Genomic DNA, 14,776 nt, shown 5'->3' with positions numbered 1-14,776 from the left:
TCCCTTCTGTTACAGAGCAAAATACTTATTCAACAAAGTCTAAATGAATGTCTGACTAGCTCCTCCTATCATCCTTCCCAAGCCTTACCAATCTCCTCAGGTATAACCCCACCACCTCTTTCCTTGCCCTGTAAAGGGACAAGGTCACTTTTCAGAACATTAGCCATTTTTTCTCCTTACTTGTTGAAGATGTTTGTTTGTCTAGTCTAGGCTATTACACACACAAGCATCCTGTCCCTGACATGTCAGCCCACATGAAGGTGAGCCTTGGAAGACCCAGGACAGGGAGCTTGGGCCCCTCTGGCTCACACAATCTGAGACATACACAGAACACTCTACTGTGAGCAAAGTTTTGGCTGTCTCCACCTTGTTCTTTCAGCTTTCTGCAGGATGACCTGAGCCCTCAGGCTCATTTGCTAAAAGCCTGCTTTGCAATTTTTTGCAGCTTTGGATACCCAATGCTCTATGAGAAATAGATTTTGATTGCACTCAGCTGAAGACCAGAGTTGCAAAGGTCTGACTGGACAAAACCACAGAAGAGTGAGAGCAGGGAGACGGGTGTTATGGCTGGTAAGGAGGAGACAAATAGGCATGGGCAATGGTTCTGTGCAGCACAGAGAGTACTCTGTAAATCAAAGTAAAGGCTTTGACACCATTGCCCACAGCATTCTCCTGCAGAAACTGCCTGCTCATGGTTTGGACACTGGATAAAAACTGGCCAGCTGTTTGGGCTCAGAAAGTGGTGGTGAGTGGAGCTACATCCAGTTCCAGCCAGTCATTAATGGTGTTCCCCAGGGCTCAGTACTTTATCAGTGATCTGGACAAGGGGATCCAGTGCCCCCTCAGTCAGTTTGCAGATGACACCAAATCAGGGCTGTGGGCCTGCTGGAGGGCAGGAAGGCTCTGCAGAGGGATCTGGACAGGCTAGATCCAGAGGGCTGAGGTCAGTTGTGTGAGGTTCAACAAGGCAAAGTGCTGGGCACTGCCATTGGGTCACAACAATCCCACATTGTAAGAAGGAACCTTTAGGATTGTGCTGACCTGATCTGGAGGCACAATGAGATCCTGACATTGTCTTTTCTGGTAAGCTGCTGCTGTGGCCTCAGCAATCAAAACAGGATTGAGTTTATCTCTGCTACCACAGTTCAATTATTTATGTATTTCAACTGTCCTTGGAGAAGCTATTGAAAGATTGGAAGAACCTTTTCTGCAGCTCTCTGTACATTTTTATCTCTTGTTTGTGGACTAAACTGCAGAAAAGAAAGCAGGATAGCTATGTCATGTACAGAGGTGTGAGCCTGAAATGAAGTAATACTGAAGTGAGAAATAAGGCTTTGTTCAGCTTCTCTGCGGCAAACTAAAGGATAGCAGAGAGATACTTACACCTATTTTCAATATTTCTGCATAACACTGAAGGTTGTACTGTGGCCATTGAAGTAAAAATGTAAAATGTAAGCATGATTTTATTTGCTAAAATGCACCATTAGCTTTCAATTCAGTAGTTCTGGATTTACAGCCTTGTTTTACTGCATTACTTGCTAACCCATAGACTAAAATCTTCCTGAATTTTCTTGATTTCTGTAAATCCAATGCCTATGGTTTTTATTTTATAAATTTTTATATTTACTAGTTTGATAGATAAAAACTGCCACCAGAAACTGACATAAAGCTCCAAAGTTTATTAAGATAGGTAATATCAAGTAAAGGTCAGTAAATCTCATAATAAAAAGCTGCATAATTTGGAACAATTGTCAATAGTTCATTCAATCTAATCATCCGAAGCTGTAAAAGTTCAATGAAAAAGCCACCTGAAAGTTCATAGCTCTGTTATTAATACTTAGATAGGAAACTCAGTGGGGAGCCTTGACCTTGAATATACAGGTAAACATGCTAGGTAATACATTAGTTTGCAGTATGATTGAATTTATTTTTAAATTTGCCAAAACATAGAGAAAAATGAGACAACAATGACACAGACATTCTTCTAAAGTGTGATGGACTGACCTGGCTGTAAATGGACCTACATCTGTAAGATTTTGTCTAAGTGTCTAGAGAATTTAGGACCTGTTAACCTCTCTGTTTATGCTAACTCCTCTTTCTTAGGTTAGGAGGCTGCATCCTTTACCCAGACACACGTCATGGTTATTCCAGCTTGGATATTACAATATAAAAGTTCAACTTTAAACAAAAGCTTAGTTTTTGTCTTTATGTACTTCCTTAGGTACAAGTGTTAGCAATTTGTTCCACTGTATAAATAAGCTACAGTAAAATTACTGTTTTTTTCATTCAATCTTCTTGAATGAAGGAGAAATGTGTATTAAATTTAGTGGACATGAAACTTTTCTGAAATGAAATTGGTATTTTTTTAACATTCTTGAATTTATATTAAACTTCAGAATTATTGTAATTGAAATATTTAATATCTACTTTTTTTATAAAGGGAATACAAGGAAAACCCTTCTGGGACTAATTTAAAACAAATTCCAATAACTATCACTGAGAACTCTTTAACCTACAAGATAAAGTATGTGCATGATATTGAAATGCAAGTAGCAAGGTAATATTTCAATTATTACATTTTAATGAGTTTCATACTGTATTCCCTCAGTGCCTGAGACATTGTTATATTCCAGAATGATTATTTCATTACCTCAAATATTATTTATTTAATAAAATATTTAAGAAAACATAATATGCAGCTATATTAAAGTTAGGGGTTTTTTTATGTGCATCATCTCAATAAATGTTATTAAGGAATTAAGCTGAAGTCTGTATACCTGGTCTGTAGGATCAAAACATCCTTTCACTTTCCCACAACTGAACTAATAGTCCATTCACCCTTTGAGTACTCAGGAATTCATGCTGTTTGCATACTAGTGAAATGCAGAAAGGCCAAGGGCATAATGACTTTAACAGTCAAATCATCCTGGCTTAAAAACCAAGCAAACAAAAACAACACATGAAGAACTGTTTATTTTTCTTTGGTTTGACGGTTATTTTCATTCATTTTTTGCCATTTAAGGTAGGTTTCCATCATCTACAGACCTGATGGAATGATGAACTGCAGCACAGAGCTGAGAAACTTGTTGAAATAGCCCTGTTGCCAGAGAAGATGCAGCACCACCAGCACCCTAAGGATCTAAAATATACCCTCTAGGCTGTTTCTATGGTGTGCAGTAGTTAGTTTAAATTCTTTTGTTTGCATAAGCTAACAAGAAGCAATGGATCTCTCTGCAAAATTAAGGGGCTGTGAGAGAGGCACACCTCTGTGCACAGGGAGGCACCTGCATTTGGGCATGGTGGCTTACATCCTCTGGGAAAAGAGCACTTCTGCACGGTACCAGTACAGCACCTCACAATGAAAGGTAAATTAGCTTTCCTCACCATATGCCATGTTCCTCTTGGACTGTTCAAATGCTTACTTTGTTCTAAGTTAAAGAAAATGTGGTTTTGAAGATAGTCATTCTCTATGACTTGTTTTTACTTGTAAAGTGCTTTAAATTCAATACATATTTACTCAAGTGGAACTTGTTCCACTGTTCTTGTCAACTGCATGCATTTTGTAAGTATTTTCAAGAGCTGCCTGAGTAAAAAAAATAGATATTCAAGAGCAGAACAATGTTCTCCTGACTAAAGGATGGGTAGCTAAGTTATTTATACTGTTTCCTTGGCTTTTTAAAACCTTTATTAAAAAAACCAAAAAAACCAACTTCCTGTATACTTTTTTGTCTGGTAGGCATGAAAACATCAGTACATTAAAAATACTTTTGGAATTAATTAAGGAGCCAGTTGCAACCTAAATCTGAGTTCATCCTTATTGAACTGAATTAACAGGACTACACACATTAGAGGTGAGACAACTTCTAGTTCTTTGTCTAGTTTGAAATACTTAAAGAGGACTTTTAACCCCTCTGAAACATAGCACTCTCATTTTCTTGTATTAGATCTTTCCATCTCAGCTTTTGCACTTACAGTAAAAGCAGGATTTTCTACAAATCAACTATTGCCCTGCAGTTAATTTTCCCTTCTGGAAAAGATTATAGACAAAAAGATCTCAGAGATTAAACTTGAGTATATAACAAAAAGAAACCTCATGTAAAGCAACAAGTATGGCAGATACCGCATTTCCCTAATTACGTGCATGGACTGCTCCCTCCTGAAAAACATACTTGACTCTTGTAACCTTACTGAAAACAATTCTATTCACTTGTTAGCCAGACTGACTACACTACCCTGTTTAGTAGCACCTGATGTTAAGATCAGTGCATGATCCCAGTTGTTAGTCTACATTAAATGCACTCAAATAGAGATATAACAAGATTGACTCTACCATTAAGTCTTGAAGCAAATTTTTAGTTTGGACTGATGGACCAAGAGAAGTTAACATGAACCTGCTAGCAGGCTGATATCATATGCAAGGAAGAAACAAAAGACAGTGTATGACTGAAGTAATACCATGCAGGTATGAAAACTGAAGTTTTACTAACAGTTCAGTGATAATCAGGGCATTGCAATACCTGTGCTAATGTAAGGGCTCTGGAGGGGAGAAGAGCCCACTCCAGCCTAATGCTTACATACTCTTTCTGGCTGTAAAGCAGAAAAACTTGATGAGGTAATGGGAAGGTTTATATAATTAAGAGCAATGGACCAACAAATATTCATTGTCAACCTGGGTCAATCTAAAGTACCTCAGGCAGCCACGTGGTGTAGTTAAATCAAACTTGGCAATTGTGCTGAAAATACATCAAACCAAAGTTGGTTCAGAAATTTCTTGAACAAATTCTGTCATTAACTGCAGAAAAACCTAGCCAATCATCTTACACTGTTTAAGCCTGAACCCATTATTGATCAATTTGCTTTGTGGACACATTCTTGAAACAAACATTCTACTTTGAAACTATAGAGTAAATGACATAAAATTGTATGAATAAAACATTTGTTTGTTAAATAATTGAATACAGTCCTCAGAATCAGGAGCTAATCCCACCACTTTTCCACTCTTACAGGCACTTACTGCTGTAAAGGCTGTTGCCATGTGTGTTCTTGGAGTACAAAGCACAGTGCAGGGCTTACTGCTGGCAGTGCTAGCCAGAGCAAATTATCCACTTTGTGCAGTAGCCCCCTTCTGAGGAGCAGCAGTGGTGCCTGCAGTTGATGAGGGCTGGGAGCTCTGAAGCTGGAAGCAGAAAAGGACATATGTGCCAGGCCTTGTTCATGGCTTGTGATTCACTGTCTCCAGAGCCCAGGAAGTGTCTCCCTGTCAGACAGGTACTATACACAGGTTTTCTGTGGAGCACTTGAAGACTGAAGTGTTTTCAGTCTCCAGACAGAAAGAAGAAGGCATGCAGGGCCACCAAGCTGTATTGTCACACTGTGTCCTGCGAAAGTCCAGGAGTGGTGGGGAGGTTCAGGCAGGTACTCCAGCACTGATCGCTGTCAAAGCAGCTGCATTTCTTGCACAAGTGACAGTCAGGATCAATAATGTGGAAAACTGCAGGAAGGTGTGTCTGCTGTAACAGCTGCAAATCTGCAGGAATGAGGCCCAGGTGATGTGGGGTGCCAGCTGTGCTGGGATTAGCTGGGGTGTCAGGCAGTGGTGGCAGCTGTGAGAGTGCTGGGTGGCATGAAGAGGTAATGGGGGAGCACCAGACAGGCACCAAGGACAGGAGAGGGACAGGGACAGGGACAGGGACAGGTAGGGTCCAGTCCAGCTCAGCTTGGTGTGTAAGGGCATAGGAGGCTGTGTGTGAGATCTGGGGCAGGCATGTGCTATGGGAGCTCCTGCAACAGCAGTTGCTTGAAAACTGATGAACTGCATCTTGCTTCACCCCTGCCAAGACCTAAAGAGCTAAAAATTTATTGGATTTCGCAGCCTCTTCCCATGATGCATCCCACTGGCCTGGGGGGGAGCTGCCTACACTGACCCTGCAGCTGTGATGCAAGCAGCGAGTCCTCTGTATCAGCTGGAGAAACTGATTTTCACAGCTCATCCTTTATCTGTAGAATCGCTTGAGCTCTTCCTCAGAAATGGCTGAGTTTCTGTGATTCCTTTGTCTGGTATACTCAGTTAATTAAAATCTCTGGGTGCAAAACTTTTTTGAATGAAGTGTCCTAAATAAGTATGTTATTATCATTGCCAAAATGATTTTGAAACCCTGCTTATCTCCATAATTTTTTTCCTAGCTTGGTTCCTTTGGAAAAAGGCATAAAAATAATGAATAATGTGGTGATACCATCTTTTCTATTGCTTTAGTTTTCTAGATGTGTCAGTATTATCTGTTTCAGCAGTCATCATTGCACAGAGTAGACATAAACTCTCATTAGGAGACTGCATTACAGCTTAAATTACACTTAGCCATCACCTTGAATTTGTTTGTATGTCCTTCAAGCAAATTCTAAGCCAAAAAATCATTAGTAATACTTTAGTACTCCTGGTGTACACCACCTTTATAAACAACTCAAGTGTTAATAATTTAAATTTATACTAAGAAATAGTGTCCTGTGTTCTCATAAATGAAACAAATTCTATCATTTCACCGTTTTCTGCTAAAGCTGGAAAAACACACAGTTTATGACTTGGAGGCAGCAAGTAAAGAAACAATATGCATCACTCATTGACTCTTTCCTTCTGAGACTAGTATCAGCTGGAAGCTGCATATAAATATTCTATGTGAATCAATACAAAAATGTCAATAGGTGCATAAAGAAGGCGGCTTTTAAAGAGCCATTTATGAAAGACTTCTTAGAGAAGCTGTTACCACTGGAAGAGAGAGGCCTCCTGTGTATTTGGTTTTGGTATGAGTGTCTGCAAGTCATAGACTAGTTGATGTGTACACTAGTCCTAATTAGCAGGATTGCTCATGAGCTGGAAGCATTCTCAGCAGCTAACATCAGCAGAGCTGCACCTTGCTGTGGAACTGAAGAAATGTGTGGCTGTCACTGCTGTACTCTGGTCTTGGATTACAAAGGTGTTGCAGTCTATTAGTAAAACCCACTGCAGGTTAGAAGAGCAGGTATTTTGATTCTTACAGCAATAGGGATAAAATCTACACAGAGCTTCAGGTGCGGTAACAATTTATTTGAAATAGACTGAGCAAATCTATTATTTTTTAGCAATAACAAAAAAGCTATAGATATTTTTTGAAAATCTAGATGCAGATTTGAGCAGCAGAGAAGGTATCTGGTAAATGGTAAAACAAAGAGCACTGGAGACAAACATTCTTCTCATCTTCTTGCTACTTTCTTCTCACATTAGCTTCATCCATTAGGCCCAGAGGGGGTGCTGTGCATGGGGCACCCCACCAGCTTTGCCTTCCTGCAGTGCGTTGCAGCAGACAGATTTTTGTTTTTCTTTTTAGTTACATTTCTCAGCTTTTCTTTGAGTTTCTGAGTCCTGTGGTTTATCTTTTTTTGCTCACCAGAGGGAGATAACAAGAATAAACCTCTTTGTTCCAACAGTGATAAAAGCACAAGAGGGAAAGGCGGTATCCTTCATCTTCCTTTAAATCAGCAAAAGGTGGTCTGAGAGAATTCCATATGTGTGAGGCTGTGGATTAAGGAGATGTATTGAGCCAACATGAAGCCAGGGTAGTTTGCTTCATCCTCCTGGCAATCCAGCAGTGAAAGATTGGCAGGAGAAAAATAGTCTGCAACAATTCCTATACATGTCTATCCAAAACATCTGTCTCCCAGGGGGAAAAAAAGCTGTAACAAATTGTTCAAGAACATGGGTAGCCAAAAGATCCTGACCCTGCAAGCTGCATATTAGAATCTCCTGTAAGCTTTGGGACCAATTTGTAGGCAACAGCTCTCCCAGCATTCTAGCACTTCATTTTGCAGGATAAGATTACACTGGGCAATTTAGTGATGGCAGTCTTAGCAGGACATGGTGGTTTGCTTTTTCCCACCATGGAGAATTCAAATAATCTCAGTAGTACTCTCAGCCCCATAAGAGCCTCAGGACTGTTCTAGGGCATTGAGACAGTGCAGATCAAGAATTAAAAGGTGATCATTTCTGGTCTAGACAGCAGTAGGAGCATAAAAATCTAAACTTTTGCTAAATATAGCTTTTTCAGAAAGAGACGTTTAACATACAGAAATTAAAATTAGCATAGAGACCCTGGTGGCCCAGGTCATTAAACTGAAGTTCCTTCTCCTGCTTATTACTTCAGCATTGTCACCAGCAGCACTAACAATTTTATGAACCTAAGCTGTTTTTCCCCACACTTTTGGATGGTCTAAAGTCCTCAGAAAAAAAATTCCTTAATTACAGAACAAAATAAATGCAACCCTCTGGATTTACTTGTTTTATTTTAGTATTCCTTCTTGGCTTTTTGGTGGACTTTTTTGGTTAAGCCAGAAAGAAAGAAAGCATAATTCTATTGTCTTTATCTAAACTACCAGGCATCAGATTCAAACCTAGGGTGTTTTTCAGTGTGAGAGTGGAGGAATTGACCTCACTGGTAGCCCTGCTCCAGATAGCAGAGCTGGGATGCTTTAGCAGTGCATTCAGCCAAATGCTAGGCATTATCAGTTAATAAGGATCTTGCTACAAAGCCTGATTTCTGTATGCTGAAAAAGTAATGCATGTTGCTTACTAAGAAGATATGCACACTTTTTTCAAAACCACTGTAAAAAGCATAAAGAACCAAAATTATTTTTTCTTAAATGTAGCATATCTTATTTTTCTTACGTTCTTACTTTGTGGTGGGTTTGTACAGATAATGCTGTACATGGTACAATATATGTTGGCAGTATTATTGAAAAGCCAAGCACAAGGGGAGAAAAAATATGAAGTTTATCTCATTATCTTTAGGATAAAATTGCAAATGGGTGCGTTTTCATAAAGCTTCCCAGTTCTCACCATCTAGTTCTAATTAAAGTTTTGTGTAAATTCATACATCTTGTCATAAGCACAGAGAAAGCATGGGGAAATTAAAAATTCATCAGTCTTTTAATACAATCATACATTCTTTTAATTTTGCCTGTTTTACTATCTTTGCTTTAAACTTTTGCAGGGGAAGCTAATGCTGTCCTGTCAAGAGAGCTCTTTTATATGTGAATGTTTTAGCCATAGCAGCAGTACCTGCGTGTGGAACACAAAATTCACATGTGAACTGAGCTAAAACACACAGAGACATCCACCCTCTTCCCAAGAACCTTGCAATGCAATTTAAAATGAGTTGCAAGCAAAAGGAATAATGGTAGGGAAGAATGTGGGGAGAGGACGGGATACCTCAGATAGCACCAAAACACAGAAGCCATTATAGATTTAGCTGTCCTTCTTTTAATTTCCTGTGTATGTAGTGAGCATTTGGCGGGGTGGGTATTTCTGGCTGCCTCAAAAATCAGAGAAAAGCCTGCTCTGCTGGGAGGTGAATAGAGAGACTTGTTCAGTGTGACATTTCTCCCTTCTCAAGGCCACATCATATTTTCAGAGTGCCCCCATAAAAACTTGTCTTCCTGAGAGCCAGGTTGCCCTTCCAACTCAGGGCAGTGCCAGGCTGTTATTGTTGCTTCATTATTTGAGGTCTCTCGCTCCTGTTGATCAGGGTTGCCCCCGAATCAGGGAGCTGATGCACTTTGCTTTCACAGCAAAACCTTGTGAGAGGCAAGGTGATATTCTTATTAAAGAACATGGTGATGTTCTCATAACTGTGAATCCCTCAGGAACATCCTGACGTTCAAGAAACTCTGTTGTTTGAGCTGTTTTCTTCCGAGAGGCCACTGGAGAACCTGGAGGAGAGGTCTGACATACAGGGCACACACTGACATGTCAGGCAGAATCACGGGGTATGTCACTGATGAATCATTCTCTATTAACTCACCTACAGCTCTACAGAGAATACAGCTTGCAAAAAAATCGTAAAATGTTACCTTAGGTACTGCATAGCAAATTCAATTAATAACTAGTAATCCAGTAAAACAACCAATTTCTAAAGTTCAATAGAGTCTTGTGATATGAAGTTGTTTCAGATGGTTGTGGGGACTACATATTTTAGGGACTATAGGTTTTATATCCATATGTATGTGTTTGATTTCTTACTACCTTGGATTTTGTATTATCATATGCATATGGAAAAAAATGCTGCAAAGCTCCATCAAGTCTGACAGATAGCAACATAGTTTGGACATTTGCAGGTGACCAGATGGGTGGAGAATCACATCTTCTATGAAGCCCGGGGTGAAAGACCAGCCTCCAATGTCTAACTTGAACAGTGAGAGATGAGAATGTTTTTAGCAATTAATTAAGTAAAAGGGCATAGTACTTGTTATAGTGGTTTCTGAATATGGGGTTTTAGCAGCCTTATTAGCAAGTCTCAACATATCATGGAAAAAAACTGAATTGTGACTTGGCAGTCACAACATTAGTCTGCTACACATTTAAACAGACTGTGGAAAGAGAATTTTTTAACAGCTGAAGTCCAGGCACCTGGCAAACAGAATGTTTTGCAAGGAGATTGGTTTATTTCACTTGACAGTTTTATTAAATTTTAATCACCTTTTCAATGAGTACGTTGTTTAGTACCCGCTGTTCCTATGGCCTGAATCAGGGACTTTTAAAAAGATGAATACTTATTTTTTTGATTCTCAAGCACAGTGCAGTTCTGCTGTCTTTCATTATTAACTGTAAACCAGAGATAGAAATTGTGTAGATAAAAGAAGGCAATAAAACAAAATTAAAGTGCTGTCAACACTAGATTTGTCAGAAATTTAATGAGCTTTGCCATAATGGGTGTTGATTATAGGTACTATTTCACAATGTCATTCATCACTCAACAAAATAATATACTTTTAGGAGACAGCTGTAACTGTTCTGCAGTGATGGAAGCACTTATAGATGAGATTGATGTGTGCTGTGAGCAGGTGCCATTGCTACCATGCTTCAATTAAAAGCTGTGTGGATTATATGATGTTGAAGTTGTCTCTTACCCAGTATTTGCTTCACAGAAAGCCTAAATAAGAGTAACTGAACACCCAGCTCAGCTGGAACTATCTGCTGCTAGCCATTTCTGTGGTTTTATGTTGATCTGATGTTTGCCCCATTTCCCTCTGATCTCTACATCTTCTCCATGCTGCAGCAATGCCTGTGGCATGTGAAGGTGAAGCTTACTATGAGTCAGGAGCCAAAGGTGTGTGATAAGGCTACTGCCCTGCCTGGAGACTGTGGATCCCCCAGCCCTGTGAACATCCCCCCATTAGCAGCTGGGCCTCATGGGGACAGCCTTTATGGCAAGCACTATACACTGTTAAAAATTCTGGCATTTTAATTGCTCTATCATTGCCCCTGATACCTAGGAACCTTGCTTCTAGTTATTTTCTAGGTGAGAGAAAAACCTAAAGAGTTCACTGATGGATTTACAGGCAGATTTTCCAGCTAGGTCACATCTTTTATTTGCCTTCAATGCTTTTTTTTTTTTCACAACTATAAATCTAATTGTTTCCACTGATTACTTTCCACTTGTGTGGATGAGAAAATTAGGTCAGCCACATCTGCTGGGTGTCATCCTCTACTCATTTGCATTGGTGTAACTAGGTAGTTGCTACACTGTAAGAACAAGAGAGGGACAAGTAGCTCTCAGCACAATGACTCACACCTGGTGGGTGTGCACACTAGTCTCAGAAGTGTCTTTCATGGTGGGGAATCTGCTTGGAAACTGATCTTTTGTTGTTCACAAAGAGACTTCAGCAGGGACACTGGTGCTCAGACAACCAAAAGCAGGAAACCATTTCAATTCCAGATTCACCTTTATATTACTTGTTACTTCGGCTGCCGTCACACAAAAAGTATTGGCTGGATTTCTTGGTAGCAGAGTTTTAGAAGACTACATCAAAGCTAATCAAAAAGGCAGTTTTAGAGGAATGCTATGATATGTCACTCCAGTCCATAAATCCTTGCTGATCCTGGTAATCTTACTCACACAACCACCTCATTACTAGAGCCCTCTTTATCTGAAGGAGTACCAAAGAATCCAAAATCTGGTTGCATATTACCTGGAGCTGGCTCTAAGGTTCAACACAATAACTTTTCTGAAGCTAAGAAAGAAATCGTTCTTAAGCACTAAGATTACAACTGGTACCCCAGCAGTATTCTATGTTCTTCAAATATGTAGCCACTGCTTTATTTTAACTACCTTTTGTCACTGATCCATCTGATATCAAGACATCAAGAATGTAAGAATGAGCCTATGAGCCTACATGAGGCTATGGCAGATGTTCTGGATAATCTAATATGTACAGAGGAGAAAAAAGCAAAGCCATATTTAGCTGACCATTATCAATGTCTCTCATATAGGACTGGACTCAACATTGACATTGAGTAACTCAACACTGAGTGGCCCAGGGTAAGCCAGGCAAGCTCTAAATCTGGGACATTTTCTGGTATCCTCCTAAATATCAGCCAAAGCAAGGCAATAAAGTTTTGCCTTTTGGAGGCATGCCCAATCACTTTGGATTGAGATTTGTGAAAGTGATTTTCTTTCTTTTTTTGGACACTCTGAAAGATGCTGACAATGTTGTGAAAAAGGTCCACTATCTCTTTAATGAAGTCCTGACTCGATAAATAACTCAATAAATCAATAATAAATAAATACATAAATAAAATTAACACCTGGGAAACATCATTTTTTCTCCAGGTATGTTTAGATGAAGACCCAAATCTCCTGAGATTCATTACAAAATCTAAAGTGATGCAGCCCAGTTCAACACCTGGTAGCCCGAAAGTTGACTTGGATCAATACCTGAGGTGTTTTTAGACCATCATTTCCCTTTGGATATTCATAGTGTTTAGACATGTTCAGTTTGGTGTTTCTCTTATTTCACAGGGATGAGATCCAAGCTCAGTGTCCAACACTGCCCACCCTCCTTCCAGTACCTGCTGCAGTACCCGAGCTCCTCAGGACTGAGGGAGAAGCAGGTTCCTTGGTAACTCCCTGTTCTCAGACCACAGTTGTTCAGGGCGTCATGTCATCGGTTTCAGCCTGTTTTCATTCACTGGGTAAGTGACCCCCTTGATTACGGCAGCTGCAGTTTTCCCTGGGGTTACATTTGGCAACAACCTGCTCACCCTTCTTTAACTGCACTGTTAATTAGGAGGCCTGTGCTTCCCTTCTTGTCAAAAGCAACTAAGCTCCTTGCCACTGGAATTCTTTTTTCTCCCTTCTCCTAGGGTGAGAGAACAGTGATTGTTTGTTTGGTTATGCTTCAAGTCTTTTGTATGCTTTTAATAAAATCTGTAATTAATACTTTGAAAGGGTGTTTTGTCCCTTCTGTCTGAGCACATCTTGAGCACAACTTTTCTATGGCAATAAATGAAAATAAAGAATAGTTAATTGCACTCCCAGCATGATTCTGACATTACTTGGAGTTCTGCAATAGGCTTGGGTGGCTACATGTGAATGTCTAAAAGAAGTCAGTGGGATATTTGTAACAAGCGACATGACTCCATTAACAAGTTGGAAAGAGAAGTTTGGCAAAATACTGACTAATCTTTCACAGTGTAAAAATCCAGAGACACTGGACTTTCTGGGTGCACAGAGCAAGCTATTAGTGCCCTTTTCCTATTTTACAAGAAAGCAGGAATCGTCTTTGACCTGTTAAAGAGCATGAAAAGCTTGCATGGACTCCAGCTGAAGTCAAAGACAAAACTAGACGTGTCAATATAAGCAGAAATAGTGTTCCCACATGGGAAAATAATAACAGTATATTTTCTAAATACTGAATACATATTACTTATTACCATCAGATATCACAGTCTGAGAGTTTAGTTTTAGACTTTGAAAAATTTAGACATTCATATGCTTCCAGATAGAAAATAACCACAAGAGATTGTATTCATCTTACATAAGCTGTTGAGAAACTCTTTCTATAGCCAAAGGAGGGAGAAAGGCACCTCCTGAGGGTGACTCAGGTTTTCAGTCTTTAGGCTCCAACTTTAAAATTTGATGTTCCCTTTACTTGTAAGAGAACATAAATTTCTCTTGTCATTAAGAGACAATAGTTTTTCAAGTAAAACATACTATACTTTCATACCTTTCATGGACTACAAGAACATTTTCTCTGATTTATATGCCACTGATCACTATCATGACTAGAAATCTGAAATATAATGAGGATGCAGCAATTTCTGTAGTCACACAATGGGCACTTGAAAGAAACTTCGTATTTTTCTGAAGTGTTGGTCCTTGCCTGAGGTATGCTGTTCAACTAGATGAACCACTGATCTGGTAGGAAGACTGTCATGTACTTATTAATATCTTCTTATTCTTACCTATTTTCCTATTCTCATAAGAGCTTTATATTACATTTTAAAACCTTGACCTGACTGTCTGAAGAAAAGTTGCATTTATGCAGACACTGAATGAAAAATACATTTATTGGCTCTCAAGAATCGTACCATTCTCTACTATGAAGTGCCCTGCTCAATGCTTCCAAACCCTTTTAGCACTTTGTAACATTTTTATATAGTTTGATTTGAAGGCATCCAGCTTGTTCTGAGAATCACTTTAGTTCCCAAAAAACCAAATAGATAAGTTTGTTACAATGCCTTAGGACAGCAATCACAGGTGTATTTAAAAGTGTGAGCCTGGGAGAGGGTTGTTCTCATGTGCCATATCCATGCAGCCTTCAGGATTGACTGTGGAGATACAAGAAATGGCAGCTCTATCAAAGTGTGTGTTAGATAAAGTGACAAGGAGGTGGATTGAAAACTGGCTGAAATGGCAGGCTGAAAGGACTGTAGCCACTGTCACAAAGTCCAGATGGAGGCAAATCATTA

The sequence above is a fragment of the Fringilla coelebs genome (genome assembly GCF_963513975.1).
Source record: "Fringilla coelebs genome assembly, chromosome: 2".
Taxonomy (NCBI): domain Eukaryota; kingdom Metazoa; phylum Chordata; class Aves; order Passeriformes; family Fringillidae; genus Fringilla; species Fringilla coelebs.
Note: the sequence above shows the minus strand (reverse complement) of the source record.